Source organism: Hemibagrus wyckioides, linkage group LG13 (genome assembly GCF_019097595.1).
Source record: "Hemibagrus wyckioides isolate EC202008001 linkage group LG13, SWU_Hwy_1.0, whole genome shotgun sequence".
Lineage (NCBI taxonomy): Eukaryota > Metazoa > Chordata > Actinopteri > Siluriformes > Bagridae > Hemibagrus > Hemibagrus wyckioides.
The window spans coordinates 4103033-4123177 of NC_080722.1; the positions used below are offsets into that span (position 1 = coordinate 4103033).

Sequence of the window (20145 nt, forward strand, 5' to 3'; positions counted from 1 at the left end):
CCCTGCGCTCTGACCCCAACCCTCCATTCCTGGGCAATAGTGTTCATGTGACAAATAAAGCCTACTTACTTAAACCACAAAGTGTTAAATAAGTGACTTAATTTATACAAAAGTTACTGCTTTACCTCTGACACTGGAGACTCCTTCCCTGAAAGTGTATTAAACATCGTCCTTACAAAAACTTCACCGTCTCTACGATTAGATGTTTTTTCTTTGATAAATAATAAAACGTTTAATCCGTTTATTCGATTAGTTTTGATAAAATTGAAGATCTTCCTCTGGATTTAACTGTAGAGCTGTTTCAGCTAAGCAAATGGGCCGTACTGCTTCAGGAGATCAGTAAGATACAGCAAAGCTAAATCCTTCAACTCTAAAAAAAAAAAAAAAAATGGAGTTTGCTCCTATTGAAGATTGAGTGTCTTTGTCATGTTCCACTCCACAGTGGAGGTTAATACGAAGCTCATATAAAAGTAGACACTCAGGACTTGATGGATTTGTAATGACTCAAGGATTTCTGTTTTTCTCTAGCCTACTAGGGGCGATATTGTCATAGAAGAGTTGCAGAAAAACAGAAACGGTTCATTTTTTTCCACACAAATGTTTGTATCCTCAAAGTAAATGTTGATATCAAACCCATTCCTGCTCTCTGAGATGCTCTGAGTGCTAAAAGCAGCTCAAACTTGATCTTCAACCAGTAAAATTCTGTGTAAAGTTATCCAACAGAGGGGGAAAACACACATCTAAAACACACTGAAAGCCAACAGACTCATTTTAGATCAGACTCACAGCCTGAACATCATTCATTTATTTAAATTGATTGAAAAAGTCCATTTCTATTCCACTGGCTGAACCAAGGACCAACATCTTAAGCAGGACGATGCAGAACTTCACAGTCAGGCATTGTAGCGTGAATAAAACTGCTTGAAGGTCAGCTGCTGCATTTTAAACTGATTAAAACTTCCGTAAAGAGTTAGCAAGGCAACCAGTCAACAATACCACCTTGATTTGACATATTTCTTGTTATTTTATATATAATGTTAGTGATGAGATGTTAGTCACACTGGAATTTAAAAATACACCAGCACGAAAAGCACGTGTCAAGCTGAAGGCCCTCAGGCCAAACTCAGCCTGCCAGCTCATTTCAGCCTTCAAAAACAAAAATCAAAAGGGTTTGATGTGTACCTACTAATCAACATGTTTTGCACATTTGTCACTGTAGAGAGCATGTGGGCTCGAATCTGCAGTGCTGGAATGCTAGATAAAATCAATGCATGTCTATTGGAAGTTGACCCACATTTAAGAACACCTCAGAAACTTGTCAGAGGCTGGTTTTTAACGTGATTGATTCCATATAGAGACTGATAAATACGCATGGACGATTTTTCTTATTAGAATATCTCATCCTGGACATTTTTTTTGGTTTAATTTCAGAGCTGCTGTTTTATTGTCAGAACAGACAATGTAAAAACACGGCGTTTCAAATAGACTGATGTGGGAAGGACAGATTTGGAGATTGATGTCTCTGAACTAGAGTTACTCTGAGGTTCTTAACTGTAACTTCTGTTCTTTTCTACTGAGAAAAATCACATTCCATGGTGAAATTTATTACATAATTGCAGGTAGACTTAGGATCGGACATATACACAGATCAGGCATAACATTGTGAGCAGTGAGAGGTGAAGTGGATAAGGCTGATGATCTCCTCATCATGGCACCTGTTACTGGGTGGGATATATTAGACAGCAAGTGAATATTTTGTCCTCAAAGTTGATGTTAGAAGCAGGAAAAATGGACAAGCGAGTTTGATGAACATCTCCAAAACTGCAGCTCTTGTGGGGTGTTCCCGGTCTGCAGTGGTCAGTATCTATCAAAAGTGGTCCAAGGAAGGAACAGCGGTGAAAAGGCGACAGGCTCATTGATGCATGTGGGAAGCGAAGCCCATGTGATCTGATCCAACAGACGAGCTACTGTTGCTCAAATTGCTGAAGAAGTTAATGCTGGTTCTGATAGAAAGGGGTCAGGATACACAGTGCATGACGGGTCATGGCTGTTTTGACAGCAAAAGGGAGACCAACAAGATATTAGGCAGGTGGTTATAATGTTATGCTTGGCCGGTGTAATTTATAAACATGAGCATAATGATGTATAAGCTTAGTAGTTAAAATGAGCATTTTTTATGAATCAGGTGCATGTACATGTCCACGTGGAAAGATTGAAGGTGAAATAACAGAAGACCTAAAGGACAGCCTTGTGGGACACCTAATTGTTTTCATTAACCCTTTTTAACAGTTCATTGGCGTTCCATTCAAATGGAAATTGACTTGTGGGACCTTTTCTGTCAGAATAAACAAATGAATCCTTTTCTGGCTGTTTGAGTCTGATATAAAACGAGTCTGTTGGCTTTCAGTGTGTTTTAGGCGTGTGTTTGTCCTTCATTTGGATAACCTTACACAGATTTGTACTACTGGTTAAAGATCAAATTTTGAGCTGCTTTTTAGATGAACAAGCACTCAGAGCATCTCGGAGAACATACATGGGTTTGATATCAACATTTACTTCAAAGATACAAACATTTGTGTGGAAAAAATAATATATATATTTTTTAATAATATTGCCACTAGTAGGCTAAAAAGAAAGAAAAGAGAAATAATTCTAATACACTATATATTATTAAAGCCCTGAGTGTCTGCTTTCATATGAGTCACTATGGAGTCTATGGAATCTAATCAGACAGAAACGTGTCCACAGTCTGAGCCGATCGGGCAGTCATTTACGCTTTTAACCCGTGCAGATTCTGTACTGTGATGCCTTCTGAAAAATACTTAACCAGAAAACACATTCTGGAGATTGGATACTAATCAGACAGATTGGAGAAGCCAAGATCGAGTGTTTCATGATCACAAGCTGAGTGACAAATTTATTATGTATACTAATGCCTCCCTGGTCACTCATAATATTTCCAGATGTATCTTCTGGATGCCGGTGGTTGGTGTAGAGGACAACATCAATGTATAGCACTCATTAAATTTAAAGGTCTCAGCTAGACATTCTTGGATAATGGCACCTCTTGGGTTATCATCATTAGAGGATAGACCAATAAATAATAGATTTCTAGCAAGCCTGCTACTGAATTTTAATCCTTATGGTCATTACGGGGACTGCTAAAGTCTGGAGGAAGCGGAGAATCATAAATAGCCTGATCATTTGTTGAAGAAAACTGTTAAATAAGAACACAGTGTGGGTGAATAATGAGCTAATATTGTTCTTATTGCTTCCCATCCTGAAGTTGTCCTGATTAGCGCTCCACGGTACTGAGAGATTCATGAATATCTTCGTCTTTTCGTCTTTCTATAGGAAGATGTGCTTGAGGATGTGTAATTGTTCACTGTGGCAAAGCTCGGAGCTTATAACTATTTTATTTTCCCTTTTCTACGTTCAGTGTTCAGTTGAATATCTTTCTTATCCTAGCCTGAATTTGTACACATCTAAAATTTAATAATAATATCTGATCCTGCTGCATCTCGCTAATATCGATTCTGAATGTCAGTATTCGAGCTACCCATTATTTTTTAATGGAATAAAAAGTACATTTAGAGGACTTTTAATATTAAAAACGTTTATCCTTTTCACTGGTAATATCTTTCATTACATATGTTACTAATCCTTCATGCTAATTCTAGTCAGAAAGCTAATTTTTTTTTTTGAAGGTTTATACTGCTAATGCTAGTCAGCTAGTAATTAGACAGAATTTCTGAGAGGATTTCTTAGTCTAATCTTCTTTTGGCTGCTCCCTACGTGTGTGAGGGGTTGCCACAGCAACCAACTGGTCCGCACATCAACTTGGCACAGGTTTTACGCCGGATGCCCTTCCTGACACAACCCTCCCATTTTATCCGGCTTGGGACCGGCACTACATCTAGTGGATGGGGTCAGGCACTGGCTGGGGATCGAACCCTGGCCTTCTGCATGATAGGCGAGAAACCTACCACTGGTAGCATAAATGAGCTAACCTGACAGGATATCTGACAGTCATATTCAGACATAGTTTAAAATAGCCACTGCTAATGCAAGCTAAGGCATGCTAACCCGAATGTAGTCATAACATTACTGAGAAAAGGATGTGTTCTTATATTTTAGAATTTTTTTAAATAAGGAAAAGTCATGGCATTTATCTGCAATATATTTTTTTTTGTCTTGACCAGATAGCTAACATGAGCTAACCTGACAGAATTTCTGAGGTACTTTTTTAGGTCATATTTATAAACATTTATAGCCTTTGCTCTACCCAACATACCGGTATTACCCAACAGGACGTCTGAGAGGAGTTCTCTATTATATCTATAACCATTTTAGCATTCACTGCTAATACTAGCCACATATATAGAATTTATGAGAGGATTTTTCATGTTTTATGTTATCAATGTTAATGTTAGCTAATTAGCTTTCAGTCAGTTTGTTTATAGTATTCACTGCTAATGTTAACTGCTAATTAGCTATGAACTTACTTGACATGATTTCTTTTTTTTTTACGGCCAATGCTAACCAAATTTATAAAATGAGGTAACCTAACAGGACTTCTTAGAGAATTTTTTAAGTCATTTTCACTGCTAATGTTTGCCAATTAGCTATGAGCTAACCTGACAGAAATGGGTGAATTTTTGATCATTTTTTTCATGCAAACACTAGCCACAAAGCTAAAAAGCACTAACTGACAGAGACATGCTATTTATATATCTGTAATTGTCTTTTTTTAAATGTTTATAGTCTGTACTGCTAACACTAGCCACATAGCTAACATAAGCTACCTGACAGGATTTCTGAGAGTATTTTCTCAATAAATATATAAACATTTTAGCCTTCACTGCTAACACTTTACACATATGTAGAAATTCTGAGTGGATTTCTTCAGTCATATGCCTTAATGATTATAGTCTTCACTGTTAATGTTAGCCGATTAACTCTAGCTAATCTGACAGGATTTCCCACAAGATTTTTCAGTCAAACTGTACTGGTGAATAGTACAGCTTTAGCTTTAGCTTTGACAGGTAAAACTAGCTAACATGAGCTAACCTGACAGGATTTCTCAGAGGATTTTTCCAGTCATATTCTCTGCTAACATTCTGCAGTTAGCTATGAGCTAACCTGGCAGAAATTCTGAATGAATTTTTGGTCATATAATTTTTTACTGCTAATTCTAGCTAAGTTGGACTAACCTGACAGGATTTCTGAGAGGATATTTAAATCATATTCACTAGTAATTTTTGGCAATTAGCTATGAGCTAATTGCTCATATCATTTTTTACTGCTAATGCTAGCCACAAAGCTAAGTTGAGCTAACCTGACAGGATTTCTAAGAGGATTTGTCAATCAATTAGCTATGAGCTAACCTGGCTGTAATTCTGAATGGATATTTTTCACTGCTAATGCTAGCCACAAAGCTAAGTTGCGCTAACCTGACAGGATTTCTGAGAGGATTTTTCAATCATATTTACAAATATTTAGTATTTAGTTCTGAGCTAACCTGACAGGATTTTCAATCATAATGTTCAGCAATTAGCTATAAGCTAACCTTGCAGGATTTCTGAGAGGATTTTTTAAATTATATTCACTGCTAAAGTTTGGCAATTAACTATGAGCTAATTGGTCACGAATCTAGCTAGCCACGAATCTAATATGAGCTAACCTGACAGGAATTCTCAGAGGATTTGTCCATCATATTTACAAACATTTAGTAGTATTCATTGCTAATGTAAGACAAATAGCTATTAGCTTACCTGACAGGATTTCTGAGAGGATCTTTCAATCATATTCACTGCTTCTGTTCAGCAATTAGCTATAAGCTAACCTGGCAGTAATTCTGAATGGATTTTTGGTCATATTATTATTATTTTTTTTTTTTACTGCTAATGCTAACCACAAAGCTAAGCTGCGCTAACCTGACAGGATTTCTGAGAGGATTTTCAGTCATATTTACAAACATTTAGTAGTATTTATTGCATCTGTTAGCAAAATAAGTATTTTCAATAGATATTTTCCCGCTAATGTTCAGCAATTAGCGATGAGCTAACCTGGCAGTAATTCTGACTATCAATTTTCAAGCCTTACTCCTAATTCTGAGCTAACCTGACAGGATTTCCCAGCAGATATATTTTGTTATATTTACTAATATTCATCTTCTTCATGGCTAATGCTAACCACCTTCGTAAAATGAGCTAACCTGACAGGATTTCTGACAGGATTTCTCACTCTCACTCATCCAGTCACTAGCACAGAGCTATATCCCATTCTGCCCTCATGATACAGTAAAATAAACATCTAAATATGATAAATATGAATAGATACATGTTATAGATGAGTAAGTACGTTATAAAAGGATGGATTTGATCGCCATTGAGTGATCGATAAAGTCACTCAGGAACACTTCAGTTCAGATTTTAATATGTATTCAAGTCACAGGTATGTGTTTATGACAGTTAGAAGTTTGTTATTTCCTGTAGCTCAACCTCTTATCTAGACAGGAACACATTGCGCGTGTGAGTGTGTGTGTGTGTGTGTGTGTGTTCAGAGAAACGTGACCTTCTTTCTTTCTCAGTCCCTTTGATGTCATATATCTGATCTGATATTATTACAGACGTCTTTATTACCCGTGTTAACACACAATAATTCCGATTTATTCGGCTGCATGCGGCGGTGATTCATTTCACTTTCATTCTTCTGCATTTCTGATGCTTCCTGCACTTGTTCCGTGCCGGTACGCAGCAGCAGTTGTACAGAGACACGGTGTTTGTGCTGCTTTTATCAATAGGAGCATCTCTAATTACTGCATATTCATTAAGGCTATGATTAGTCCATTTGTCCTTGAAAGATTTGCTCAGTGACATCTTATTAACAGCCTCATTACTCAGATGCTCCATCAGGTCTCTTATAAAAGGTGGTGATTTAATCCTGCCTGAATAGAATGATTTTACTCATTAATAGGATATGATTAATAGAGTAAACTTGCTGTGTATAATTTATCACAAAAAACAAAACAAAACTACTGCTTGCCCAATATTAGGACAAGATGAAAATATGATAAAGACTTAATTATAGTGTATAAAAATATATTAAAATACATATATAATTTGTTTTTATATATATATATATATATATATATATATATATATATATATATATATATATATATATATATATATATATATATATAAAAGAATACAAAATATATGAAAGCTAATATTTATTTATTTATTTTTGTTTTAAACAGCAATGCAATAACTGATTAATTATTGTGGCATAGCACAGGACACATATTATATCAAATATTTCCATAGCATTTTATTCACATTGTAATAATAAAATAATTTTTTATTAATAATAATAATAATATGCATTAATAATAATAATGCATTGCTCTCAAATATAGTTTGCTTTAATAATTACATTTATTTGTCTTAAATATATTTCAAATAAAATAATATAAATCTTATGAATCTTATTCTTTTCTTTCTATCTTCTTTCTACTTCAACTTTTAATTTAAATTAATATTATTTTATTTTGTATTTCTTTTTGTTCATTTTGATTTGAACTCTTTACCTTACATTTATAAAACATTTTTATTTCTTAACACGAATAAATCATGAACATCCACTTTACCACACCCTATCTAATGATTTTAATTCATTTAATTTTAACACCGAGATTAAAAATAGATCTTTAATAAACCATAAGATCTAATGCCTCGAAGAATCATGGGAGTCTTGATCAGTTCCAACCTGTCCAGCCATCTGTAATTGAATTAACGCTAATTAACATGGACTTAATAGACAACATGTTGTAATAATGTTAGTCAAATGAACCTTAATTCCTTTAATTAACCAGCAAGTACATCATGATTAAGAGATTCGTTTCTAATAGAATATGACTCACAAGCTGCAAGGACGTGATGATGGGTTTGATTTTTCTCCTCTGGTCTTTGCAACAAGTTAAAATGAAAAACACTGCTAACAAAACAATGTTTTTATCTTTATTAAAAGATTATGATTAATATTATTATTAGTAATATTGGTTATAAATATGGAATTTGTTGGCTTGTTATCATTAACCAGGAGTAATGCTGTGTATAATTTTACTTAAAGGATGGATGAACAGGTTCATTAGTAGCCTTTAAAATAATAAAAAAAAGCCCATTATTAAATGAATAACGTGCTCTGAAAAATATTTCAAGCTTTTCATTCAGTTCATGCTGATTATGTGCTGATACTGGAAAAAAAAAATTAAAATAATGTGTTGTTGTCAGAGTATCTCTGCTACATTACACCACAATACAGGATGAAATAACAATAAATAAATAAATAAATAAAAAGAAAGAAAGAAAGAAAGAAAAATAAATAAAAAATAAATCATTAAAATAATGAACGATCTAATGAACTAACTAACAAATTAAATAAATGAATAAAGAAAGAAAGATAAATAAAAATAAATAAAAATAACTGAAAAAATAAATAAATAAATAAAATAAATAAATAAAGAAAAATAAATAAATAAAGAAATAAAATAAAGAAATAAAGAAAGATAAACAAATAAATAAAATTAAATAAATAAATAAATAAATAAATAAATAAATAAATAAATAAATAAATAAATCATTAAAATAACTAACTAACTAACGAAAGAAAGCTAAATAAAAATAAATAAATAAAAAATAAATGAAAAAATAAGTAAATAGATACATAAATAAGATGAAAGAAGAAAAAGAAAGAAAAATAAATAAATAAAATAAATAAATACATAAATAAAAGAAAAATAAATAAATAAATAAAAATAAATCATTAAACTAACTAACTAATTAACTAACTAAAGAAAGAAAGAAAGAAAGAAAGAAAGAAAGAAAGAAAGAAGAAAAACATACAAAAAAACAAATAAATAATAAAAACCAACAATGCATCATTTTAAATGGAACAGCCATATTTCTCTGTAATCACCTGAAATCACCCGAGTTTAAATTTTATAGAATGAACTTTAATGATAAGAAAACTTTCACTGAAAGATCCCCCTACAGCTCATACGTCGTAACTTCCCGGCAGAGGCAACCAGACTTTAAGCTGAATTTTCTAGGGGCTTATGCTGTGTGTTGGAGGTGAGGTTGCAACTCCTCATCTCCTGCCAGTAACACACACACACATTTCGATTCATCAACTTGGGGTCATCTCAGTTACCCCTTCCCTCTCTGGATATGGAGCGCCGTCCAACCGACACGTCTGACCTAAAAGTTCCCCTTTGCGCCTTTGACTAAACAAAAAACTTTATAGGAAACAAGCAAACAAACAAACATGTTCTTTAAATAATATAAAGATTTAGTACACATTTTGATGTTGAGCTCTGGGAAGGAGGATTTGTGGGAGATATATCCTTCATCCATATAGATAACTGATACTTAGAATTCCACATGGTATAAAAAAAAACAATTATTGAATGAGGTTTTATTAAAATTCTTAAAAAAGAGATGAAATGAGGTGACAGCGTGCAGCCTAGGGCTTTATTGGTTAATTTGACAGGTTTAATGTGTGTGTGTGTGTGTTCATGTTGCAGTGTTAGTCCTGTAGAGAGCGGTATTTGGTTTATAGAGTTGCTTTATAGAGCGCGCGCTGTACACTGTACTGTACATGAGCGCGCGGAGGGAGGAGCGACTCACGCGCCTCTCTTCACTTCGCTTCACGTCCCAGTAAGAAGAAGAAGAAGGAGGAGAAGAAGAGGAAGAAGAAGAAGGAGAAGGAGAAAGCGAGCACAGACACACGCACACACACATATAGACACACACACAGACACACTGACTTTCGATCTCTCTGCTACGTTTATTTCACACACCGAAGTGTCGGCACGCCGCACCCTGAGCCTCGCGAGATAGAATACAGCGCACTCTCTCTCTCTCTCTGGATACGGGGACGGAACACACACACACACACACACACACACACACTTACACTTCCCTATAACCTCTTGTCTTAGAGTCGTCCTTGCTGGGAAAACACTCGGATCTTCTTCACGCGGTGAGTCGATTCTCTCTTTCCTACTTGTACACACACACACACACACGCGCGCGCACGTGCACGCGCGAGCTTATTTATCAACTCCCTTTGAGTGCACGGGCGCTCGCGCCAGCCTTGGGGTTTTTGACAGTACTTAGCATGCATGCTAGCAGCTTGGCTAGCAAGCCTTACCCTAAACTCCTAAACTGGCACACACACACGCGAGCGCGCGCGTGATTTTCCAGCTCTCTGGACTTGCATTTTATATTTTTAATTGGACGTACAAAACAAGCTGAGTGTTTAGAAAACGCACTGCTGTACTAGTTTAAACCACACACACACACCGCGCGATTTTCCACCTCTTTGGATTTCTCTTTTTAATCCATGATAGATGAAGTGGAGCTCGCGCCATGTGCACTAGGAAAACAGCTTAACCCCATTCTCTCTCTCTCTCTCTCTCTCTCTCTCTCTCTCTAACACACACACACAGTGTAAGGTCAGACCCCGGGAATGCACTGCCACCTGTAAACAATGTTTCTTAACACAACCTGCAGCTTGCAATACATTAGAAAAAAATTTCTAAGTTTGGCAACAATGTTCACAACATCGCCTGCACGTGCGGGATTCCGCTCTGTTCCCTGCACTATTGCCTACTAAAGGTGTGTGTGTGTGTTCTTAGAAAACAGAAAACCCTACACCTGTAGAGTGCACCTGCATGATGGGGCAGCTGATACACTCTCAGAATGTGTGTTACAAACCAGATCTGTGTGTGTGTGTGTTCGTGTGTGGTGTTATTTTTGTTAATTGTTGTTGTTGGGGATTTAAACATTGTGTTCCTGACATACTACATTTTATCACACACACACACACACACACGCCTATATACATGTATAACGTGTGTTTGTTGTTGTTTTTTGTCCTTATTAGCGTGTTTCTGACTGCAGTAGCTGTTTTTTTGGCCAGTTTGTTGAACAAACGAATTACACCTGGTACACTCATACCACACACACACACACACACACACACATCATGTCAGTGTCACTGCTGTACTGAGAATATTGGTGTACTGTGTGTGTGTGTGTGTGTGTGTGTGTGTGTGACATATTCATACTTGTATTAACCCAAAGTAGAAGTAGACATGACCTAAACTTATAGATAGACAGATAGATAGACAGACAGACAGACAGACAGATAAATAGACAGAGAGATAGACAGACAGACAGATAGATAAACAGATAGACAGATAGTTAGATAGATTGACAGACAGACAGAGAGATAGATAGATAGATAGATAGATAGATAGATAGATAGATAGATAGACAGAGATAGATAGACAGATAGGTATGTTTGATGATCTGTGATGCTCTTCTTCTCTCCGCTCCTAAGCAGTGATGAATTGAGTTCCACACACACACACACACACACACACACACACACACACACACACACACACCACTGCCCCTCGCTGCACGTCTTTTGATTTTCACGCCACTTTAGACATGGCTGTGTGTGAAAATCTCTGCAGATCAGCAGTTTCTGAAGTATCAGAGATCACCAAGATCACATTTTCCCCTTAATCTGAGCTTTGATGTGAACTTTAATGGACGCTCTTGACCCGTATCTGTGTGATGTAATGCAGCATGTTGCCGTGTGATTGGCTGATGGATTACTGCATGAGTCAGCAGACGCCAGTATAAATATACATATATATAAAGGTATATAATAAAGCTATATAATAAACTCATTATAGTCAGCATGCATCAACAGAAATCTCTCTCTCTCTCTCTCTCTCTCTCTCTCTATATATATATATATATATATATATATATATATATATATATATATATGTATATATATATATATATATATATATATATATATATATATATATATATATATATATGTATATGTGTGTGTGTGTGTGTGTGTGTGAGTGATTTGAATTTACTGTCAGTTTGTTTGCTCTACCCCACATATTTATCTTATTCTATTAATATATATGCTAAGAACTGAGACACACCTTGAGAAAACAGACACATTCACGTATTCTATACACACACAGGTAAGGATAGGTGTTTCTGTAGACTTTGTATTTCCTCACACTACAATTGTACATCGTCATGGAGACGAGATAAATCCCCTCTCTGCTGTGTAATGAGCTCTGATCTGCTGCGTCCACCGTGACGCTGTTGATAGAACATATCGTCTTGAACCAAAGACAGCTACCGTTGGACATGCAAGAGTGTCGGCCATGCAAGAGTGTCGGCCATGCAAGAGTGTCGGTCATGCAAGAGTGTCGGTCATGCGAGAGTACCGGATATGTAAGAGTGTCAGACATGCGACAGTGTCAGACATGCGAGAGTGTCGGTCATGCGAGAGTGTCAGACGTGAGAGTGTCAGATATGCAAGAGTGTCAGACATGTGAGAGTGTCGGTCATGCAAGAGTGTCGGTCATGTGAGAGTGATGTGAGAGCATCAGACATGTGCACAGCTCGCTCTTTTCCCCGCTCTGTCCTGGCGTGACCTGTCACTGAGAACATGTGACCTCTGCTGGTATTTTCCAAGCTGTACAAAATGCATGCTGGGAAAAAAAAGTGAGTCTTCACCTCCGTCTTGTCTTCCCCTCTGGTCTGTGATGTCCCGTCTCACACTCTAGTCTCACTCTCTGTTTAGTTTCTCTCTCTCTTTAGTGTCTCTTTAGTTTCTCACACTCTCTATTCTCTCTATCAGACTCTCTCTCTCTGTTTGTCTCTTTAGTGTCTCTCTCTCTCTGTTTGTCTCTTTAGTCTTTCTCTCTCTCTCTCTCTCTCTCTCTCTCTCTCTGTTTGTCTCTTTAGTGTCTCTCTCTCTGTCTCTTTAGTTTTCTCTCTCTCTCCTATCTGTGTAAAAGCGTTTCTTTTTTTCTTTTAAACATAATTGTTTTATTTTTAACGACGTTCTATATAAGCATCAGTCTTAATGGCCTTAGAATTTCGGCGGTTTAATGTGACATTGATGTGACATTGACGTGACGTGTCTGTACGTGCCGTGTGCGTGTAAATGTACAGATTCTCATTAGGTTATTAGCCAGAAAGCCTCTTGCTGAAGCGTTAATGATTCATACCTGCTATTAGTTCCAACGTTTCCAATCTTTTCATAGTCAAATGTTTCACACCTTTGTTTAGCGAGGGTGGACATGTCCTTTCACAACAAAGGTGTGAGCTGCTGGTTTTTAGAAGGATTAAAAATAATATATATATATATATATATATATATATATATATATATGTATAATGCCATGCTACTTTCATTACTTGTTTTTTTTATTTAACCATTTTATTTTTTTTTTATATTTTTCATTGAAAATTATATATTTTTTAAATATTATATATATTTTTATTTTTTTTATCAAATTGTAGAATTTGTTTTTTATTATTTTTATTTTATTTTTGGAATTTTAGAATTTTAGATTTTTAAAAATTTTTAATTTTATGTATGTTTTATATTTTACAAGTTTATACAATTTCTTAATTTTATTGCATTATTTTTTATTTAAATACTAGGTTTCCACCGTAATATTATATATATATATATATATATATATATACATATATCCCACAGCTGTGTGCTCTGGAAGGAATTCCAACCAATCCCATCCACTCCCATGGAAAATACTGTTTATTATGTCTATATATCCGTGACTCCTAAGGAACTCACTCGGCTTGCATGATAGTGAGAAATGTTTTTTGTTGTAAAGGTAACTCTAATAATCCTAGATTATACAGGACATGAGGAGAGATTAGGAGAAGAAATGAGACAGGAGACAAGGTGTCGTTCATTCAGTATTTAAGGAATAATAATCCTACACTTGATGTTATGAGGAAATTATTTATTTATTTATTTAATTATTCATTTATCCGATTATTTGACAGAGAGTTTTCTAATTTTTAGAGCCAGAGTCATTTTCATCTGTTTGACCCGGTCAGCTCTTACAGTGGAAACCTAGGATTAAAAAAAAAACAATTTTATATATATATATATATATAATTAGTATAATTTTTATATATATATATAATTAGTATAATTTTTACATTTTATATATATATATATATATATATATATATATATATATATATATATATATATATATATATAAAATGTAAAAATTATACTAATTTCAATAAAAAATATTTAAAAAAAATAAAATTGTTAAATTAAAAAAAAAAAAAAACAAGTAATGAAAGTAGCATGTAAAGATTTTGACCGGTGATGTAACGAGAATATTCACTTTCTTTTAACAAATTTAAAAATATCTGCCTTTTTAAAAATTTAATAGTTTAAATTAGAGAGTTTCTCTAATAAGAGGTGATCCACGATCGAAGAGATCCAGGTTTATCTGGGTTTTTTTAGATATATTTGTGAAGAAATTTTGTTGTCATTTAACCTCACAGTCCTGAAGACTGTCCTGTGTCCAAAAATAAATAAATAAATAGAAATTGTCAGCTTCACACTCTGATTGTTAAGGAAAACTTTATCAAACTTCAGCGTATCAGTGATTACATTACACGCCGTACAAGAGGAAGTTGTTGTTACCATGGAAGCGTTAACATGATATTATCGGTTATTATCGAGATATTAACGAGGAATAATGATTATTAGTAAAGGATTGTGATTAATACATCTTATTATTCTCCGTTTTGAGCGAGCTGACATGATGTTTATTTGCTCCTAGAGAATTTCACACAAACTCATTTTTAATTGTTTAATAAAATCACAGATTATTGTAGCAACTTCCCCCACTCTGTCCCTCTCTCTCTAGTCTCTCTCTCTCTCTCTCTCTCTCTCTCTCTCTCATTCTCTCTAGTCTCTCTCTCCTTTTTAGTCTCTCTCACTCACTCTCTCTAGTCTCTCTTTCTCCTCTTTAGTCTCTCTCTCTCTCTCTCTCTCTCTCTCTCTCTCTCTTTTTTCTCTCTCTTTCTCTCTGTAAAGCATACAGTGTATGGTGTGTTTTTGCCCCTGGCCCAGGAGGTCGTTTGTGTGCTGATAAATTCAGTCCTCCTCCACAGCAGTGAGAGCAGCTCTCCTTATCAGCAGTCAACGTCCTGAACGTTTCAAAGTTCAGCCTCGCCGTCTGCCGTCACACATCCCCAATCTCGTTACACACTCGCAGAAGTCGGGTTAACAAACGCTGCTCAACACGTGCCGCTGATATACGCTGAGAGCTCACACTCAGGAAGGTGAGGAACCACTTGTGCTGTTAAAACACAGACAGGAATGAGTTCTGCGACGGATTCTCAGCTTCAGCGGCCGGAATTAAAAATCCTTCTCAGAAATTTATTAACAATGAAAAAATCACGTCAAGCTCTTAAATAAGCGCTGATATGTTTTTCTGCCGGGATTAAAGAATCTGGATCGAGCTCCTAAACCTAACGAGCCGTGCGGTACGGATAGCTCTCTTTCCTCTCTTCTGCTGCCCCCCAACATACACACACACACACACACACACACTTCTACTCCGCTTTTATTACACACCGTAGCAATAAAACGTGAAGGAACAGCTGCTGAAAGATTGAGTACGAGTGTTGAAAATGTATCGTCCTCTCGCTTCATATCACTTTCACTGGTGTGATGAAGACATCATCGGGCTCTGGACCGTGTGTGTGTGTGTGTGTGTGTGTGTGTGTGTGGGTGTGTGTGTGGGTGGGTGTGTGTGTGAATGAATGAATGTGTTATTTTTATTCATTCGGGCGTTTGTGTTTTAAAAGCAGACATGTTTCAGTGTAAAGAGAGAGAGCGTGGATATGATAATATATGGATATACAAATTTGCAGAAAAAATTCCAGTAAAACCAATTAAAATCTGTGCTGAACTTTAAAAAAATTGATTATTATTTTATTTAATATTTTGTTTTGCCGTAAAAAAGGGAAAGTGAAACTAATATTAGTGTGTTTTTAGGAGTTTTTTGTGGTCATTTCAATTATTTTTCTATTTTTTTACATTTATTTTTGTAGAAATTTCTTGAAATTTTAAAATCACAGTTACAGGATTCTTCAGTTAGACTCCTCTCTCTCTCTCTCTCTCTCTCTCTCTCTCTCTCTCTCTCTCTCTCTCTCTTATTTTTACTCTCTATTGTTTCCCTTCTAGTCTCTCTCTTCTGTTTAGTGTCTCTTACTCTCTTACCAGTCTCTCTCTCTCATACTCTTCAGTCTTTCTCTCTCTCTTTCTCACACACTCTCGAGTCTCTCTCACACTCTTTTTTCTCTTTAGTCTCTCTCTCTCTCTCTCTCTCTCTCTCTCTCTCTCTCTCTCTCTCTCTCTCTCTTGCTCTCCTGTTTAGTCTCTCCCTCATTATTTCCCGCTTTTTTCCCCCCTTTTTTGGTCTGTTTTACTGTCGAGTCTCTCTCTTCCTTTTAGTCTCTCTCACTCTCTCTACTCTCTCTGACTCTGTCTAGTCTCTCTCTAGTCTTTCTCACTCTCTAGTCTTAATCTTACACTCTTTTTTTTCTCTGGCCTCTCTCACTTTCTAGTCTTTCTCTAGTCTCTCTCACTCTAACACTTTTTTCTCTAGTCTCTCTCTAGTCTTTCTCACTCTCTAGTCTCACTCACACTTTTTTTCTCTAGCCTCTCACGTCTCTCTCTAGTCTCTTTCACTCTCTAGTCTCACTCACACTTTTTTGTCTAGTCTCTCTCACTTTCTCTCATTTCTGCTGTTTTTGTAAAAAAAAACAATTCTCAGATAAAATAAACACTTTACAGTTAATTTAATCAGATTGACTGATCATAATATCATCAACACTGGCCGATTTTTTCTTGGATATTACTTGGAGGCAAAAAGTACTATTTTAGGTCTAAAAATATTTTAACGCTGTGTTTTTGTTTTAAATTTTTACATTTTAAAAGTCAGCAATTTTCAGCAGCAGGCACAAACCTCCTCATGAAATTAGTAACATTAAGCAAATTTTTATGAAAGTAATTTAACAAAAAAATGTTTTTTAAACCAGTCTTAGATCACCTCAGTGAACTAGCGGTTGCTATGGAAACGATAACGTATAATTCCGACCAATCAGATTTGAGAACACTCGCTCACTCTTCGCTCAAAGAAAAAAAAAAACGTTAGAAACGTAGTAAACCTTCCTGGTTCTAACCGATTATCGATTACTGGGGTTGTTAAAACCGATTAAAATCCTAACGTGATCTGATCAGACGTCTGACCGCCACGTGTCCGGCGTGAATCAAGCGTTTCATTCCACTTCTTCCGGAATCTTCAGACTCTTCGTTTCAGTCACTCTGAGGCTCTTTGATGCTTCGTCGCCCGTCAAGATCAGGCGGTTGCTCCTGCATGACTGTGGTTTCCTGGAGTATGAGAGCCAACACACACACACACACACACACACTCTAGAGTAGCTCAAAAGCCTCAAGCTGCAAAATAATAAGACACAAAGCAGCTGTTATCAGGCCGTGTAAGCGAGAAGCTCTTGTCGTATTCGCTCTCTGAGATTATTAAGAGCTGTAACTCCACAGTGATGTCGAGCTGCTGCACTTCTGCTTCGATGTTGTGATAATTTAATTTCTCTGTAAAATGTCCAGCTCACGTCCTTGGGGGGTTGGGGGCGTGTCGTCCGGTCGCTGGGTCTGAGACGCCGATCTCAGATCTACACCCAGCCGCTTATTTTATTTGTTTTTCTTTAACAGAGTTCAATTTTGTAGCTATTTTCAGCAGCCCAAAGTTTTAACTTCTCACAGTGAAGCACAACATCATAAAGACCCCCGGGGTATTAAATCTTTCAGTGCTGTGTGGACGGCTAGGAAGAACCAGCTCACATAGTTTTATCGTTCTGCGGTTTGGAGCAGTTGGAGCTTTTAAAGGCTCTGAAAGCACTCACTGATGTCAAAGAGCAGCAATTTAAAACAAATTTTCCTGGACGTTAATTTTTTATTTATTTATTTATTTTTAAAAGCTCCAACCTGGAACTGTACATCATGTCATGAGAACTGTTCTCATGATTTTTTAAAAAAAATTTTAAACAAAGTAATAGCATCTTTAGACCTCTGTGATCTCAATTAATTTTTTTAAATTTCATTTTTTCCCCAAATATTTGTACTAGATATTATTTCTAATAATCTCACATTTTCTACTCATTCTTGATGGTGTATTTTGTGTCCAAAGTTTTAAAAATTGTCCTGAATTTTGTTTACGTGTTTACGTGTAATTTTACTCTAAAATCTGTGTGGTTTGCAGCCATAGCGCCCCCTTGTGTTATGTCTTACAAGCCTTCCAGTGTTTATTTATTTATTTATTTATTTATTTATTTATTTAAATTAATTTAAATCCATGATATTTAAAACAGACACTCCAGGATGTGCAGAGTTTTTTTTGTTTTGATTTTTCAAAAAATTTGTGATACAACTTGTGGACTATTTTTTGTGTTTGTTTTTTTTTTTTTGTGGAAAACTTAAAATTGCGAAATCACAAGTCTAGCATTTTTCATCTAAACTCCTAACAGTAAAGTCTCAGCCCGAAACTGTGGAAAATCTGAGGTAAAAAATCTGAGAAAAATATCGAAATTTTCTGTGCGTCTGTCGCAAAATTCGAGGAAAACATTACAAATTTCAGAGATTTTATTTTCTAGCATTTTAGATTTTTTTTATCAATTTTAAATAAGCTGATGTGAATTTCTACAGACTGAAAAGAAGGGAAAATAAATTGTGTAATGAAACTCTTGGAACTTTTCTATGAATATATTGCTCCTAGTAGGCTAAGGAAAAAAACAAAATCCTTCTGAAACACTACAAATTCCTGAGTGTCTACTTTATTTTGAGCTTCATATTAACCACCACTGTGGAGTGGGACATGACAAAGACATTCAGTGATGAACATGGACACAACCAATCAGGAGGAAACTCCATTTTTTGGCTGAATCAGTTCATATCGCGTTCATCCCTAATTTCGCTAATATGTGTAATAAGTACAGGATGCTGTCGTGTCTCTTAATCTGGTGCAGGCAGTGAGTCAGTTCGCAGGTCAATACCAGTTCATAAGTCGCATCCATAAAGCTGGAATTTGCCCGACTCGGATTAAGGCGGCCGCCTCAGACAGAGGCTCGGCGCGTCCATAAAGCAGACCCGATAATTGATTTGCAGCACTCCGGCTCTAACGGTTTGCCAGACAGCCTATTACATTTCCACCATTTGGAATATTATCTTTAGTAATAACTTCAGTAGATAATGTGCACTGAAATGGATGAAGGGAGATTTGGCAGAAAATCAAACAGCTTTGCGCTAATGGAGGCGTCACTTTCAGCCCGGTGTGGGGGGGTGGGGGGTAGAGACTAATGAGCTTGGAGAGGAAAAGGGCGCCGGGAAGACTCGAGCGTGATTTGTGGTGAAAGAGGGCTCTCAGGGGTTAACGCTTCTCATACACCGTCTTCCAGCCTGGACCTTTCTTTCAGGGAAACCCTCACGCCCAGTCGTCTCTCAGCTCCTTCCTGTCGAGTAGATGGTCTTGGCGTGAAGCGGTTTACGGTAAAACTGGCCGTTACGACACCGCTAATGGACTTTAGTGCCACTTTACATTCTTACATCAATTCCACTCCGCTGTGTGTTTACACTTAACACATTAAACATGTTGATAGTGAAATATTAGCTGAAGTATTAGCCGTGCTGCAGTTTGTGAAATTCATGTGAGAAGTTAGCGGCGGTGCGTCGCGCTGATGTAGAGAGAGTGATAACGTTAATGCTTTTAGCTTCTAAGAATGCCCCCCCCCACTCATCATTTTCCAGCGAGAAATACAACATACAGTATGTGCAGGGACTAGCGCGGTGGCGTTGATGGTGTGGTTAGCATAAACATTTAAGCTTTGAAAGGTCTGTTCAAATGTGTACCAATGTAAAGGCAAGAGGGAAAGGTCGAGATTAGAGAGAGACTAGAGCGAGACTAGGGAGACAAGAGACTAGATAGAGATTAGAGCGAGAGAGAGAGAGGAAAATTGAGAGACTAGAGAGAGAGACTAGTGCGAGACTAAAGACAAGAGACTAGAGTGAGACTGGAGAGAAACTAAAGAGATGAGAGACTACAAAGAGACCAGAGTAAGAGGAAAGAGAGAGAGAGAGAGAGAGAGAGAGAGAGACTAGAAAGAGAGA

At 36.3% G+C, this 20145-nt stretch overlaps 1 protein-coding gene across 4 annotated transcripts in view; it reads left to right on the plus strand.

The window, feature by feature from the left end:
• The first annotated feature begins 9663 nt into the window (after positions 1–9663).
• The window catches only part of thrab (thyroid hormone receptor alpha b), a 159248-nt gene continuing 148766 nt past the window's right edge, over positions 9664–20145 (plus strand). For all 4 annotated transcript variants that reach the window (XM_058405918.1, XM_058405919.1, XM_058405916.1 and 1 more), the window contains exon 1: positions 9664–10047. The gene's annotated coding sequence lies outside the window, so the exon portion shown is untranslated. The remainder of the gene's footprint in view (positions 10048–20145) is intronic.